Source organism: Sinocyclocheilus anshuiensis, unplaced genomic scaffold (assembly GCF_001515605.1).
Source record: "Sinocyclocheilus anshuiensis isolate Anshui unplaced genomic scaffold, SAMN03320099.WGS_v1.1 scaffold627, whole genome shotgun sequence".
Taxonomy (NCBI): domain Eukaryota; kingdom Metazoa; phylum Chordata; class Actinopteri; order Cypriniformes; family Cyprinidae; genus Sinocyclocheilus; species Sinocyclocheilus anshuiensis.
Window position 1 is genome coordinate 2,431,860 of NW_015549703.1, and position 16,026 is coordinate 2,447,885.

Consider the following 16,026-nt stretch of genomic DNA (forward strand, 5'->3'; position numbering starts at 1 on the left):
AAAATGACGGCGCCATGGGTGGAAACTTACAGATTAAGGGGCGGTAATATTATAATGAGATCCCTTTGCAATGGCACTAGGGGAGCGAAATCAGACACGCTCGTTTTTTCAGACGCTTGCAGAAAAAGGCTTACCAAAACAAAGTTACTGGGTTAATCTTTTTCACGTTTCCTTGGTTGGTAGATGCACCGGGGACCTGATTATAGCACTTAAAACCTGGAAAAGTCAGATTTTCATGATATGTCACCTTTCAAGTCCTGATGGTTTTTGTGATTGGCCTTGACCTTCTGTCCCAGCAGTCAAGATGCATATGCATTGTAATTTTAACTTTTATTTTATACTGAATATCTGCATTTGTAAAACAAAACCATTAGAGATCATTGTTTCATTTGGGAATTTCCAGTCCTTTCATGCTGAATCACTTCATATGTAGGAGGTAATGTATTTGGCAAACACCATCTTGGCCATATTAAGTTTTACATTTACATTTACATTTATTCATTTAAAGCAGACGCGTTTATCCAAAGCGACTTACAATTGGGGAATACATCAAGCGATTCATTTTAAAGAGGCAAATAGACACAGGAAGTGCTCGTCATACCAAGTTTCAAGTGTTGTTCAAATAAGTACAAGCTAGACAGAGAAAGATGAAAGAAAAGAGAAAAAAGTTTTTTTTTTAGGATGAAGTCAGATAGTGACTAAAGAGGTGAGTTTTCAGCTGTCACTTGAAAAATGTCAGGGAATCAGCATTCCAGATAGGGGTTGGAAGATCATTCCACCAGCCAGGAACGGTAAACGAAAATGTTCTGGAAAGTGATTTTGTGCCTCTTTGTGATGGTACCACGAGGCGTCACTCACTACTGGATCTCAGACTTCTGGAGGGAATGTAGTTTCGTAAGAGTGAGTGGAAGTAGGCGGGTGCTGAGCCTGAGGCTGTTCTATATGCAAGCATCAGTGTCTTGAACTTGATGCGAGCCGTAACCGGCAGCCAGTGCAGGGAGATAAAGAGAGGTGTGATGTGGGCTCTTTTGGGCTCGTTAAAGACCAGTCGTGCCGCTGCATTCTAAATCATTTGTAAAGGTTTGACTGTGCATGATGGAAGTCTAGCCAGAAGAGCATTGCAGTAGTCCAGCCTAGAAATGACAAGGGCCTGGACAAGAAGTTGTGCAGCATGCTCCATTAGGAAGGGCCTGCTCTTTCTGATGTTGTGCAATGCAAACTTGCAAGATCTAGCAGTTTTTGCAATGTGGTCTTTGAAAGTCAGTTGGTCATCAAAGATTACACCAAGATTTCTGACCGAACTTGATGGGGTAATTGTTGATTAACCTAACTGGACGGTGAAGTCATGCTGTAGATTTGGAGTGGCCGGGAAGACAAGAAGCTCAGTCTTTGCCAGGTTGAGCTGTAGGTGATGTTCTTTCATCCATGCCGAGATGTCCACCAGTTTGGATACCTCCCCACCCCAGGCCACCCTGAAAGACCTACCAGTGATATAGGATTCAAACCAGCGAAGTGGAATCCCTGTGATACCCAGTGATGAGAGGGTGGACAGGAGGATCTGATGATTCACTGTGTCAAAAGCAGCAGATAGATTTAGCAAAATAAGAACTGATGATTTGGAATCAGCTTTTGCAATCCGCAGGGCTTCAGTGAGTAGCACATTCTCAGATGAATGGCCACTCCTGAAGCCTGACTGGTTAGGATCCAGTTGGTTGTTCTGTGTAAGAAATAATGATACCTGGTTAAAAACAACTCGAGTGTTTTTGCTATGAAAGGAAGGCGAGAGACAGGTCTGTAGCTATCTGTAAGTGAAATGTTTGAGCAGTGGGGTTACCTGAGCCTGCTTGAATGCAGTGGGGAAAGTGCCTGTGAGAAGAGATGTGTTGATGTTGTGTGTGAGTGGTGGTAAAAGTGTAGGGGAGATTGCTTGGGTGAAGGTGTGAGGGGATTGGGTCTAGTGGGCATGTTGTAGGATGGCTGAAGAAGAGAAGTTTGGATACTTCTGCCTCAGTGAGGAGACAGAAGGAGAAAGGGGAAGTTTTAGGTGTAGATGCGGTTGGTTTGAGTCCGTGTGTGTGTGGAGCTGAGAACTGACTACTGATTGTTCTAGTTTTGTCTGTGAAGAATGTGGTGAAATCATCAGGTGTTATAGAAGTGGTGGGAGGTGGTGGAGGGGGACAGTAGAGAATTGAATGTTTTGAAGAGGTTACGTGTGTCTGTAGCGCATCATTGACGATGTACTTTCATGAACAGCTTATTGAGTCAAAAATACTCAGAAAACAACGTTCGAAATTGGACAGACTGAAAATTTCCGTCTAATTTACGAACAAGATGTGCAGAATCTGTCAAAATGTATACAACCACCATCCATGCATGCATGCTTTTTCACGATGAACACGATGCCGCTTTCGGTCCGAAACCACTAGCAATCATCCGACTTGCACACTGAGAAAGATGAAAGCAAAGACTGATACATACTCAGGTCAGACAGACAGGGGTTTTAAAGGATGTGTTGGCTGTTAAATTTTACCATAATTTACTCATCCTCATGTTGTCGCAAACCTGTATGATTTACTTACTTCTGTGGAACACAAAAGATGATATTTTGAAAAATACAAAACAGGGACCATTGTGTGGACAAAAAACACTGAGACATTTCCCAAATATATCTTCTTTTAATGTTCTGCAGAAGAAAGTAAGTCATACAGTTTTGGAACGATATGAGGGTGGTGTAAATGATGACAAAATGTTTATTTTTTGGTGAACCAAACTTTTAAAAAATGTCATTTTTACCCTGTCTATTATAGCCATTACCACTTTTATCTACATAAAAGCACAAATGCTTTGTTAATGCAATGTTTGTGTGCTTACAGGACATGAAATAATCGATCAAATATTTAGTGTTTTTATTCAACACGGTTTCTTTTGTTAATAAATGTATCTTTTATATACGCCATTATGTATATATTTTGTCACCCTTTGTAGCTCTCTAAAGAACTGCCTCTGACAATACATATGAAGCACCACTGTATGCTTGAAGCCCTTGTGTTATTTTCAACCAGTGTGTGTGTTGTATCAGCATTCATTTCATCATTTTTCTCTGTAGCACAAAGTCACAGTGAAGTGCAAATGTACTGTCAGAAGTCCATTAACTCAAGGACTTTGGACTATTATAGGTACAAGGTCTTTCAAAAGCAGGTTTATGAAAATCTTCTTGTATATAATTGGTATTTTTAAGTTTGATATATGGCATATTTACTTGGCTCATTAGGGTTGGGTATCGTTTTGGGTTTTTTACGATACTGGTGCCAAATCGATACTTTTAAAATGGTACCGGTGCCTGAATCCATATGTGCATCACAGAAGGAATAGGACTCAGGAAATCCCTATACTCTTTGCTAATATGGACAAAGGTAAACAGAAGATATAAATGTTTTGAATGATAAAACAGACAATAAACACTCGACTGCGACAATGTATAGTTTACCTTTTATTCAAGCCATCTTTGGTATTTTCATCATAATTAAGTACATTTATAATCCATTGCTAATCGACATAGTCTTTTTACCATATGCTTTTTACAGTATAGAACATATTTTCTGCCTCATTCTGTGACAAGAAGCCACATCAGATCACAAAAGGAAGCAGTTGTGGACAGAGTGCGTGTGATCGCGAAATCGAAAGTAAAAGTAAACGGCGCAAACGCTCATTCAAAAATATTTAAATACACCGCATCCTGAGTGCATCTCCCTGATGCGCCAAAATTATATACAGTATTAGAATGTTTAAAGGAGTGGACACGAAAATCGCGGGAGCGAAACACGTTGCGGGAGCAGGCGGCAATGGACAGAGAATCAGCAGGGATTCAGCAGATTTTTGTAGGTCCAAAAAGAGGACATGTCCGGGGAAAAGAGGACGTATTGTCACCCTAGCTTTAGGATCACGAATTTGTGTACAGTTTATGGAGCTAATCGCTATAGCCCCGCTAAAAATGGCCTAGCGACGCCCATGCGTCTTACGTCCGTTTCAGAGAACCAGGACAAATATTTAAATCGATCGCTCAGGCATTTAAGTGGCACCGAAATGAGGCACCGAAATGAGGCACCGAAATCTGCGTTCTGATTCGGTTCTAGTACATACCGGTTACATAGGTACATAGGTTTCGGTACCCAACCCTACTCATCATGCAGTCTCATAAAAGGTTTTGTAAAAATAACTAGGAATCTTTAATTTGCTGTAGAAAAGAACAGCAAATTGGCCAAGCAAGGAAGACCATATTTTCTGCAATATCTGCTTTTGTATATTTTAAATTTGATATGATCTATTTGTTTGTGTATTTGTTATTTATTATTATTTTTACTGTTAGTTTTTTTGTACAACTTGCATCATGATTAGTGGTCGACCGATATATCGCCATGGCCGGTATATCGGCCGATATTTGGCATTTTTCAAATATCGGCATCGGCCGATAAGTTTTTCTGTTTGGCCGATGCGTTTGAAGCAGGCCTTTTATTTTGATGGCACGACGTACTTTTATTTTGACGGCGCCGAGAACAGCAGCGCCTGAGCACACAGTGCTCACATTCTCCCTCTTGTTCGCTGTTGTTCTGTCTAATACGGATAGACGTCTGTCTAATAATCAAATAGAACGGTTAAACAAAGGAATTAAAATGTATACAAAAAGTATTATAACGATTGCTTTTATATTATTAGTAATAGAAATGCACACATTATAATACTTTCTTGTTTGCCGTCAGCATTCAGCAAATATGCATTTATATCATTTAAACAAATCTTTGAATGACCTGTCTAATACGGATAGACGTCTGTCTAATAATCAAATAGAACGGTTAAACAAAGGAATTAAAATGTATACAAAAAGTATTTTAACGATTGCTTTTATATTATTAGTAATAGAAATGCACACATTATAATACTTTCTTGTTTGCCGTCAGCATTCAGCAAATATGCATTTATATAATTTAAACAAATCTTTGAATGACTAATGAGCATTTAACTTCACAAACCTTGCAAACTTAGTCGGATCCAGCTGTGAGATCTTGTGAAGTGTGCATTTGTATCCTGCATGATCGCGTGTTCTCTGTGTGACGGTTGATCCGTGCAAATTGAACGCGGACAGTAGGAGAGTTCAGCTTCACTGGAGACGCGCGATCGAAAGACTTTAAACTCGTGATTTCAAATTATGCTGCGCTTTATGCATTTGCCCACTGCCATATTCATGTAATTTCCACTGCGTGCTGTATGTAAAATGATTGTTACCTTGGCTTTATTTGAAAAAATATGATTCCCAATGCACACAAACTTCCCAGAATAATGAGTGTCCTGTTGGTTACAGTGTTTACTTCCTTTTTAATTATATTTTTATTAAATATTTATTTATTTGTGATATACTTTGTCATCTAAAGTATAAGTATGTTTATTTAACATAATAATTTTTTAATCCATTTTCAAATGATTTCAGATTTCTTAAATATCAATTTAATCGGCTTTATATCGGCCATCGGCCACCCTGCTTGCCAAGATATCGTCATCGGCATCGGCATCGGCTGTCAAAAAAACAATATCGGTCGACCACTAATCATGATGTTAAACTTATAAAAAAAACTCTCTTTCATACTTGTGTCTAGGCTCAGATGGAATATGACATTTCTGTGCTGATTTGGGGGATTTTATAGCTGTTTTTTTTTTTTTTCAAATATTCCAAAATATTTAATACATAAACACACAAGGGGATGTAGAACTTTATTTATTTATTTATTTTGGGAAAAGGATTCTTGGGGAGTTTTCATTGCCACTGTCTTTGTTGCTTGCTGTTTTGTAAGGCTTTGTTTTTTGTAAAGCTGTCTTGAAACAATTTGTTGTAAAAAAATAATGTGGTATACAAACAAATAGAAATTAAATTAAATTTTCCCCGTGTTAATAAACAATGTGAGAATCTGATACTAAGCTAATAGAGGTTAGAGGGTTTTTGTGGGTCTTAAAAAGCTCTTAAAGTCTTAATTCGCTCTTCCTCAAATTAATGCCTTAAAAAGGTCTTAAATAAGAGCACAAAGTCTTAAATTCATGAAGTCATGGCATTAAATGTTGCAAGCATTGCAAAATATCAGTACAAATATCTAAACATCCTTTAATCAAGATTTAAATAACATGTACTTGCAAATGTAAAATATATTGAAAAACAGAACAGAATTAAGCGAGTTGATGCTTAAATCAGGAAGAAATATCTGTCATAGGGTAAATGACTTGTTTTCACTTTGAATTCAGTAGATTTATCTGAGCCCATTGGCAGATATTTGTTCTTGTTTTAATCATGAACTCACTTAATTTTGATCAGTTTCACAGAAAACGAGACTTTTTTTCATCTTATGTCATTTTGCTTCTCAAGTAAGTGTATTTTGCTTTAAGAATCATTTGCACTGGAAACGATACAAAAATAAAAACGATACAAGAATTGTGATCAGAAGGTACAGATTTTTTTTTTTTTGCTATTTTGCCTCAACTTCATTCTACAATTTTTTTCTACTTGGTCTTGAAAAGTCCTAAATCTCTATAAAATCTGCAGAAACCCTGCATCAGACAGTGGTCTAATAGGTTCAAATACTTTAAAGTGAACCTCCATTTGCAAGCGCTCAGATGCCACTGAAGAAAACCGAATGGAAAAGGGCGATTCCACAGTTTAGGCCTAACTGCAAGGACAATAGCCTGCAAAATCAATCTTCATGGAGAAAGCCATTGTCCTCAGGTTAACATCCTGAGAAAACCTGGGGTACAGCTGTGTGAAAGGCAGGATAAATCTGGCAATGGTAAACTAGTAAACTTTGATCAAAGTTGAGTTGATGTAAAATTTAACGTATGTAACATGGACGGAAAAACAGTGTAAATTCAAGCAGAAAGTGTACTTAATCTAATTCAGTTTAATAAAATTCTGGTTGAATCCCAGTTCATGTTTTGCTTTGTTCCTAATTTGGTATAGTTATGAGTCATGCGTTGTGTATGGTTCACAAAACTGGTAATAGGACTTCCATGCAGGCAGGGTGGCCATCTAATATTATCTGTTCTATAAACTTAAAGGTGCATTTTTGATTCTGGTATGTTCATAAACTGAAAGCCAGCAAAATTACTAACAAATACCACAGGTATATTTTTCAAATTTATTTGCCAAATGTAGAAGCCAAAGGAACTCCTACAAGTGTGCAAAGTTATAACGTGTGTAACGTGGACGGAAAAAATTAAACAATCCTGCAAGATTGCCTCTGTAACACAAAATAATACCATTTCATGAAAACTGGCAAATAGAACAAGTTCATAACACATTAAAATAACCTGTCATCATTTACTATCAAATTTAAAGATCATACATCGTGAATGAAATAACATTTGTAACGTGGACAGATAAAATGAGTAATTCTGCTGAATAGAGCACCAATAACTCTTTATGCAAAGTAACCCTGAATATTTGTTAACTAAAGGACAATTAATTTACTGCAGAAGTAAATGGAAGGCAGTTGAGGCAGATAAATGTCAGTTAAGCAGCGGTCAGGGTGAACCTGATATCTGTCTGGTGACAATCATGGCAGTCGGTATAACCTACTGTGACCGTGTCCTGTGGTCCTGGAATGCTAAAACAACTTCAAACAAGTCAGCAACTTTGAATGGGTTATGTCCCGTTATGGTAACAGGTCCATAAAAGATCCACATGGGATGAACACACTCAATGTCGTCTCTCCTTGGCCACGAGAATGAGTTGCATGCCGAGTCTTTGTGTAGAAACTTGAACTTCGCACGAGGGACGTAAACAACTTCACAGAGACAGTGATCTGTTACTCTTCCTATGTAATAGGCACGGTCATAATACACAGCATATGAGAACCGTTGAGACATTAGGAGATGGAAATTCAGCGTCAGAATAAAATGTACGAGCGTTATGATTTTTGGACAGAAAATCTCTGCCCCTGTTTTATCCCGATTTATTAACAATTTATCATGTAGCAACGCATATGAGAATTTAACCCACACAAGATGTTTTTATCGTTTTGCTACTGATAGAATTACATGGAAAAATTATATCTCTGTTTCCTTTAGAATCATAGTTTAACGTTCGTAACTGCTTGGACAGAAGGTGTAACGAACGTTAGTAAATGTTTCCATTGCATCGTGGTGGATTAAGGGAATTATACTTTCAGTGTTAGTAGTAGTATTTTGTAGAAGACACACCAAAATAAATGTTATGCGCCAAAATTCAGGATTTTATTAAAGCAAATGAAAGAAATGACTTAGGAAAAATCCAGATGCACTGAATGTCCCACCCTGACATCCGCAATTTCTGGGGACGGAAATAAAATAAAGTCTCATTACACGATAATGCCAAGGCTTAGTGGGATAAAATTAACTTTATTATTTCTTACATCTATCTTAAACAAAATAGTGAACTAAAAATAAAAAAATGACAACAACTGGGTATTATTCGATCTATATTGTTCATTACACCCCTTGTGGACAGAAACTGTGGAATCGCTCAAAAACAAGTTTCATGTGACCGGCCTGCAGACATGTCACTAAGTTAAAATACACAGAGTTGTTGTTGTTGGTTGCAGACCTTCTATCGCTCTCGCTGTCTTTACACACCTACTTGTTTTCTCTCCTATGTTCTCCGGCAAAGTCTATCTGATGCCTTTGAAAGTCTACTCTCTGCATTCGCTTTCATGTGTTATTCTGCAGACCTTCTTTGCAGTCAGCTCCAAACAATGAGACCAATCCGGAAGCATGACCTACTTAAATGTTTCATGCTAACAGGCTACTGTCGTTTCCAACCACTTTAAACATGATTGATCTCACAGCATTCCTATAATGTTGTGAATACTTTGCCCTTGCAGGCAGAGCATACGGGAGGACCATCTTGCATCCCTTTGGATGTGCATCTGTGGTCTGTGTTGCCATTTGGCTGGCTGTTAGAAAGCACGAGTCCAAATCCAAGATTCTGTTCCGAAACCTAGTGTGCGGCCTACGCAGGCAGTATTTTAAGGAATTCTAGACTAACTCGACACAAAGCCTATTCTAAACACTACGCAGCATAATGATGCTAGTTATGTTATGCATATTTATGTTAAAGCATACATTATTTCTTTATTATTCCCTGAAAAACAAAATTGTGAAAGAAAGATATATATACAGTGGTGTGAAAAAGTGTTGGCCCCCTTCCTGATTTCTTATTTTTTTTTGTCACTACTAAGATTTTGTTATGTTTTTGAATGAAGTCTGTCATTTTCACAAAGGCTGCTTTCATTTGATGAAAATATAGTAAATGATATTGTCAAATATTGCCTATATTCTTACAATTAAACTTGGTAAATGTCTTTACTCCCACTTTTGATCAATTTAATCCATACTTACTGTATTAAAGGGTTAGTTCACCCGAAAATGAAAATTAGGCTGTTTTTTACTCACCCCTGATGCATCCTAGGTGTATATGACTTTCTTCTTTCAGACGATAAAACAGCCTAATTTTCATTTTTGGATGAACTAACCCTTTAAGGAATAAAAAAACAAATCTGACCCCAAAATGTTGAAAGGCAGTGGATACATATTGAAATGTATCTATAAGTTTATTTTAACCAGTAATTATGTACTATGTATAGATTTAGAATATGGTATTGTTAGCCAGTTTTAATCGATTGTAAATGAGTCTCCCTTGTCTTGTGTTAGGAATGCTATTTATGGCAGACAGAGTTGCTGCATATACAGAGCATTTCAAATCGATCATTTATGAGGTTCCGTTTCAGGAACTTTCTTAGAAGGCATAACTGCCTATGTAGGGCACATGCAGGCAGCTCACAAGGTTTTGGAACAGAGCCCAAAAGTATGAGTGTCTCCATGAGTGGTCGACCAGTATGGGTGGCCAATGGCTAACTGTAATGTGCCAGATTTAACTCTCTTAAATAAAAGTTAATTTAATGATAACCAATGCAACCTCAACAAAATTGCTAAAAATAACATTTTATTTAGCCTTTGTCTTCCCTGAAAAACAAAATTGTGAATTTTTTATTGATTTGGTTATTTTGGTAGTGACAAAAGTTACTACCATTTTATTTATTTTTTTAATCTGCCATATGGGCTTGGATATATTGGCCAGTTATAACAATCTCAAAATAGCCAAATATTGGCCATCAGAATTTTAGAAAATCACAGATGAGCTCTTTTAATTGTAAGTATTTCATATCTTCTAATCGTCTTTTCATATTTACTTAAAGGTGCAATAGGTGATTGTCTTCAGAAACATTTTTTGTTATGCTGGTTGAAAGTCTCTTCACATCCCGATAGCAATCATTAAGTTAAGTGGTCTAAATGTATTTATCTGTATTTCTATATTCTGTGGAAGGCGTAGGACCAAGAAATGTTCGTCCAATCAAAACGCTCGGTCCGAGCGTTTTAATTGGCTTTCCTACCTGCCTGTCAACGTATGTATTAGCATACCTCTGCGCACCCGGTTCGCGCAGACAGGATACGTCATCAGCGCGTTCACGCACGCTGTGCAGACGGAGAGAGAATGGCAGACAAATATCAACAATCCGATCTTCCTTCCTGATATTGTAGTACTTTTAAAGTTTTCTCACCGGTGAATGACACATGATGTAGCCCAGCGGTTCCCAATTCCTGTCCTCGTGCCCCCCAGCTCTGCATATTTTGCATGTCTCGCTTAGTTAACACACCCGATTCAGATAACCAGCTTGTTAGAAGTGAGCTACGTGCATGAACTGTGTTCCGATCGATATGATCCCTACACAGTGTTCATTGCTCCCTACTCCCTGAACAGGGGAAATCCGTTGAAGTTTACTTCACTTCGGAACATTCATTCACGGATTTGCGCTGTGCAGCGTTTTCACACACATCACACACACACGTCTTCACATCCAGTGCGAGGACTGGAATTGGAATGGATGTAGCCTATTGTAGTAATGTTGTCTCTGGTATTCTGGTCTGTGAGCATATATGCATTCAGGGGGCGTGGCTTTGGACGGCGATTGCAGGGAGGGTGGGATGTTCACTTTCAGTGCTATCAGGCTAAAGTTAGCATTTTCCAAGATCTCCTACTGCACCTTTAATGCACAAAATAAACATGAATGAACATCAGAGCATATTTTAATTTCAATTGCGGAAAGATGTCAATGCACCATTTTCAATCTTAAGTCCACCGAAATTAAACTACTCTCCTGTCTGATTTGTTTGTCGGACAAGATGGCAGATTCTGCGTTATTATTGGTCAGATTGCCTGTCAATCAAGCTCTTTGCGAAGGGTCAGTTGGAGTTTGCTTTTTTTGCAACATCCAAGTAATCTCGTTTGTCCATTCTAGATCAGTGGCTTTCAGTTCAGCTTCTTGGGACCCACAGCACTGCACATTTTGCATGTCTCTCTTAATATCCAACATGTTGAATAATCCAAAAGTTGACAATTGCGCATGCGCTCTGTAGATTATCACGTGGAACGAAGCGATTCCCAATCAGAAAACGAGCTGATGGAAGCCGGAAGCATTACTCACCTCCAGCTCAATCTGTAACATGTAAAGTCCATGTTCTCGAAGTCTCCACAACTTCATCCAAATATTTTTTATTTCCATGACTTTTCTGTAAAAAGCCATCCAAACAATATTATCGCCATTTCTTCTTGCCTGTCATCCACCATTTGTTTACTTTAAAGTCACGTTTGATTGCGAGAGATTTTGCGAGATTTCCTGTGTTCACAGTTGGGACTCTAGTTGTTTGTGAATGGAATCGGTTAGTGTGTGGTGTGCTGTCACATTGCGGCACTTCACACGCTATAGGAACAGAACTGTTAAATCCATGAATTTTTTTTTTTATTCTTATGTGTGGTCTCTCACATTTTGAAAATCTGATTTTAAAAATCTTTTAGCGTGGGCCACCCTTTATCTGACACTTCATTTTAGTTCATTGATGTCTCTGCTGAAAAACTGATGGCCTGAATCAGGTGTCTTAAATAATGGAAATGTATAAAATGTGCAGTGCTATTGGTCCACGGGACCTGGACTAAAAAAAGATCTTGATAAAGAAATCAGATATTTCAGTATGAATCCATGAATTTTTTTGATCTATTCTCAGTGATGGTCTTATTTGTCTCTAATTTAATTTCTCTAAAGGGATTTAAGAAGAGACAAAGTTGATACTTTATTGCAACGTGGCAAAACATTGTCTCTTGAGCTATGAAAGAGCAACCTATGAACGATAGTTTTCCTCTGGGTATCATCTTTCATTGCTCTCTATGTACAACTAAACTGTACCACTAAACTCTAAGCTGCTAACAACACTTGGAGAGTGAAAAAGGAGCTTTAAAAAGAGGAAAAATAATACATTTCATAGCAGTTCCTCACTTGTTTCCTCAGGCTGATGGTGTAATGCACCTGACAACAAGAGCAGTCAGATCTGTGTGTTCTTTGCCTGAGGAGTCATTAGTGTGAAAACACTGTTATATTTTGAGGACACTGCTTGATTGGTTTGTAACATTTAGAACTCGTTAATGGCTTTTTACTTAGACGAACCTTAAGTGACCTGCATTGGGAAGGCTGTTGGAAGCATCATGTGTTGTAGCCACAAAAAGGCTATTCAACCCATTTTTAAGGAGGTTTAAAAATGCCTCATGAATGCATGTAACCGGGCACTTGTTAAATAACTTCATAGACTGTGATTATAAACATCCAGCCTTAGCATAATGAGCAGTACAGTCTTTTGAATAAGGCTGATCATTATGAGGGTGATGACATTCATTAAAGACTCGCATTTACCAAAGTTTAATAGTGTGATCGTGGTTGCCGTCTCCTAGCAACAATTTGTTCCAGTTGACACAGAGAATTGTATTCCTTAGTGGAAGACCATTATCATTTGGGTAATCCTGGATTTTCCAACTTAAAACTGAAGAAAAAATCACTAGCGAATGACAGTATAGGTACTAAATGCTGGACTGATGGGTCTTAAAGGAGTAGTTCACCTAAAAAAATTAAAATTTGTTGAAAATGTACTCACCCACAGGGCATTTTAAGATGTAGATTAGGGCTGCACGATAAATCGCATGCGATATTTAACGCTGACAAGATGCGCGTTAAATATCGCATGCGATTTATCGTGCAGCCCTAATGTAGATGAGCTTTTTTTCATCATCAGAACAGATGTAGCGTTGCGTCACTCAGAGATGAATGGGTGCCGTCATAATGAGAGTTCATACCACACTATTCCAGTCCATCGATTCATATCTTGTGAAGTTAAGAGCTGCATGTTTGTAATAAATCCATCATCAAGATGTTTTTAGCTTTAAACCGGCTAATATACAAATCCTCTATCCATAATAAAGTTGTCTAGGCTAAATCAGGAGAGAAATATGCACAAATAAAGCACCTTTACAAGCAAAAACAGTCCAAAGCAGTTGTAAACAAATATGTCAAATATTGGTATTGGTCAGAATTTTAATATTGGTGCATCCCTGTCCTACATTTGTAGTGCTTTTTATTGTGCACTTTATTTTGCTTCAAAATCTTGACCACTATTCACTGCCATGATAAAGACATTTTTTTATATATTTCCTATTATATACGTCTAAAAGAAGAAAGTCATATACGTACACCTAGGATGGCTTGAGGGTGAGTAAACCATGCCGTAATTTTCTTTTTTTGGGTGAACTATCCCTTAAAGGCCATAGGCACCATGACTGACTGGTTTATAAAGTGTTTCAAAGTAAATCTTTGAAATGTATGCTCTGTCAGTTGCAAAAAGTAGGCCAGGTAATAGAACATGGCCAGCTACTTATGAGCAGCTATGCATAAAACTTATTTGACCCATGCATAAAATTACATTTCTGAATGGTGACCCATAGCTAAGTTTTGCTTTTGTTATGGCTGTGTAGCATCAATTAATAACCCCTGTTGACATATGGAGTACAGTAGCAGGAAACAATGACTTCATCCACTAGAGAGAAGCATCCATTCCATTTTCATCACCTTTGCTTCTCTGTTAAGATGAGGGAGAGGTTCCCAAGAGCTGCTATGCTCTGTTTTGCAAGATGTGTCCTTGAAAAACCTCTAGCTTCTTTCTCCCAGTGTATGTATGCTTTCCCTGTTGAAGTTTTCTGTATGCATGATTCATAAGATTCTAATATGCTACTACTGTATGCTTGATCAAGTTTATATTTTAGAAGTGGTCTTAAGCAGATTGATTGCCTTCAGATGTAATATCTCTTACAAATTGCTTACCTGGTGTTTATAGTCTCTGCATTTTAAATTCGAAACATTTGAACAGTAGTGTAATCTGACTTGATTGATGTATTTTTATAAACTTTATACAATTCTGATGCGCCACTTAATTTTACATCTATTCACTATAGCATTGATTGGGCGATAGACCTTCTGTAATGTATTAAAGTTTGTCTCTTGCTTACAACTGAATGATGTGGAGGGAAATTGGATTTAAGAGCCTTACTAGTGACATCAAAGGGCTGCCAAAGCCCAGAGCCACATGTGGTTGGTGTTTGCTGTGGCTATATCTGGAGTATGTGTATGCTTTATTTGTTTTGATGTGGAGGATGAAAAATTGAAAATGCTCTCTATAATTTTTTTATTTTTTTTCTTCCAGCAGGCCTAGTGGTTCTCTTCAAAGGTGTGACTCAGAATGTGACATTTAGGACCCTTTCAAAATCAGGCCTGTCATGGATCACACCAGTGTTACTGTGAGAGCACTCTGAAGGTCTCTGTGCTTGAAGTGTCCTTCAAAAAGACATCACAAAAGACAAGGGTGATTCTCAAGTGTATTGTCATCTTTATCAACGTTTTATCAAAACCTTCTTTTACGTGATCAGTATAAAGCAGATAACGTAGGCAGATGATTGTAATTTAGAGCTGACTCTGGGGAGTTCTGCTAGCTACTGTCATGACCTTCCTATCGCGAGGGGTCACATGAGCTTCCTGCCATGGAGAAAGAGAACACAAGACAGAGTTCAAAAGACATTTCCTGGAAGAGAGAGTAATAGTGACATAAAGGGTGACAAAGGTTCTTTGTTCTTTAATGACAAAGGTTTATTCTTTATACTAGAGACACAGATTGTTTGTGCATTTACACTGCTTTTCAAAGTTTTGGGTTGTTATTTTATTTCTCTTTTAATGTGTAAAATATGCTCACCAAGGCTGGATTTATTTGATTAAAAATGCAGTAAAAACAGTAATATTCTGAAATATTAAAATTTTTAAATAACCGTTTTGTGTATATATATATATATATTTGGGTGAACTATCCGTTTAACAGGCCAAACCACACTTACCGGTGGATCTGCATCTCCAATCGCAGCGAAATCGTTTCCTCTCTCCAACATCTTCCACCCTATAACCCGGACACAGATCGAACTCAGCTGTCTAATGATAGAAATGTAGGGGAAAAAATCAGAAGTGGTTCAAATATTGACTTATCTTAAGATATAGTTTATATTCTTTATTTGGTACAGAAGTGCAAAACTTACCCCTCATCCAGTCTCAGACTCAGACAAACAATGCCTGTAAATAAAAAAATAAAAATAAAAAAATTATGTAGGGAGAAAAAAAAAAACTTTAAAGTGGTTCAAATATTGACTTATCTTAAGATATAGTTTATACTCTTTATTTGGTACAGAAGTGCAAAACTTACCCCTCATCCAGTCTCAGACTCACAGACAAACAATGCCTGTAAATAAAAAAATAAAAATAAAAAAATTATGTAGGGAGAAAAAAAAAAACTTTAAAGTGGTTCAAATATTGACTTATCTTAAGATATAGTTTATACTCTTTATTTGGTACAGAAGTGCAAAACTTACCCCTCATCCAGTCTCAGACTCACAAGCGTGTGCCTGTAAAAAAAAAAACTAAAAATTATTCAACTTAAAATTACTTGTAAACAACACACACACAAGCAAAGACATTTTCTATACACCAGCCTCATAACCCTTTAATAACCTGAGTTGCCTAAAAAAAAATATTAAGATGG

General features: G+C 37.4%; 1 protein-coding gene and 1 long non-coding RNA gene across 3 annotated transcripts in view; one reads left to right on the forward strand and one right to left on the reverse strand.

Annotated features, from left to right (window-relative positions):
* The window catches only part of LOC107660638 (adenylate cyclase type 5-like), a 104,990-nt gene that overhangs the window by 38,524 nt on the left and 50,440 nt on the right, over positions 1–16,026 (forward strand). The gene's annotated exons all lie outside the window — the stretch shown is intronic.
* On the reverse strand, positions 15,336–16,020 carry LOC107660640 (uncharacterized). The gene is made up of 3 exons (XR_001631030.1): positions 15,857–16,020; positions 15,691–15,726; positions 15,336–15,560 (listed from the first exon to the last, which is right to left on the reverse strand). It is a non-coding gene; the product is annotated as an uncharacterized LOC107660640 (long non-coding RNA).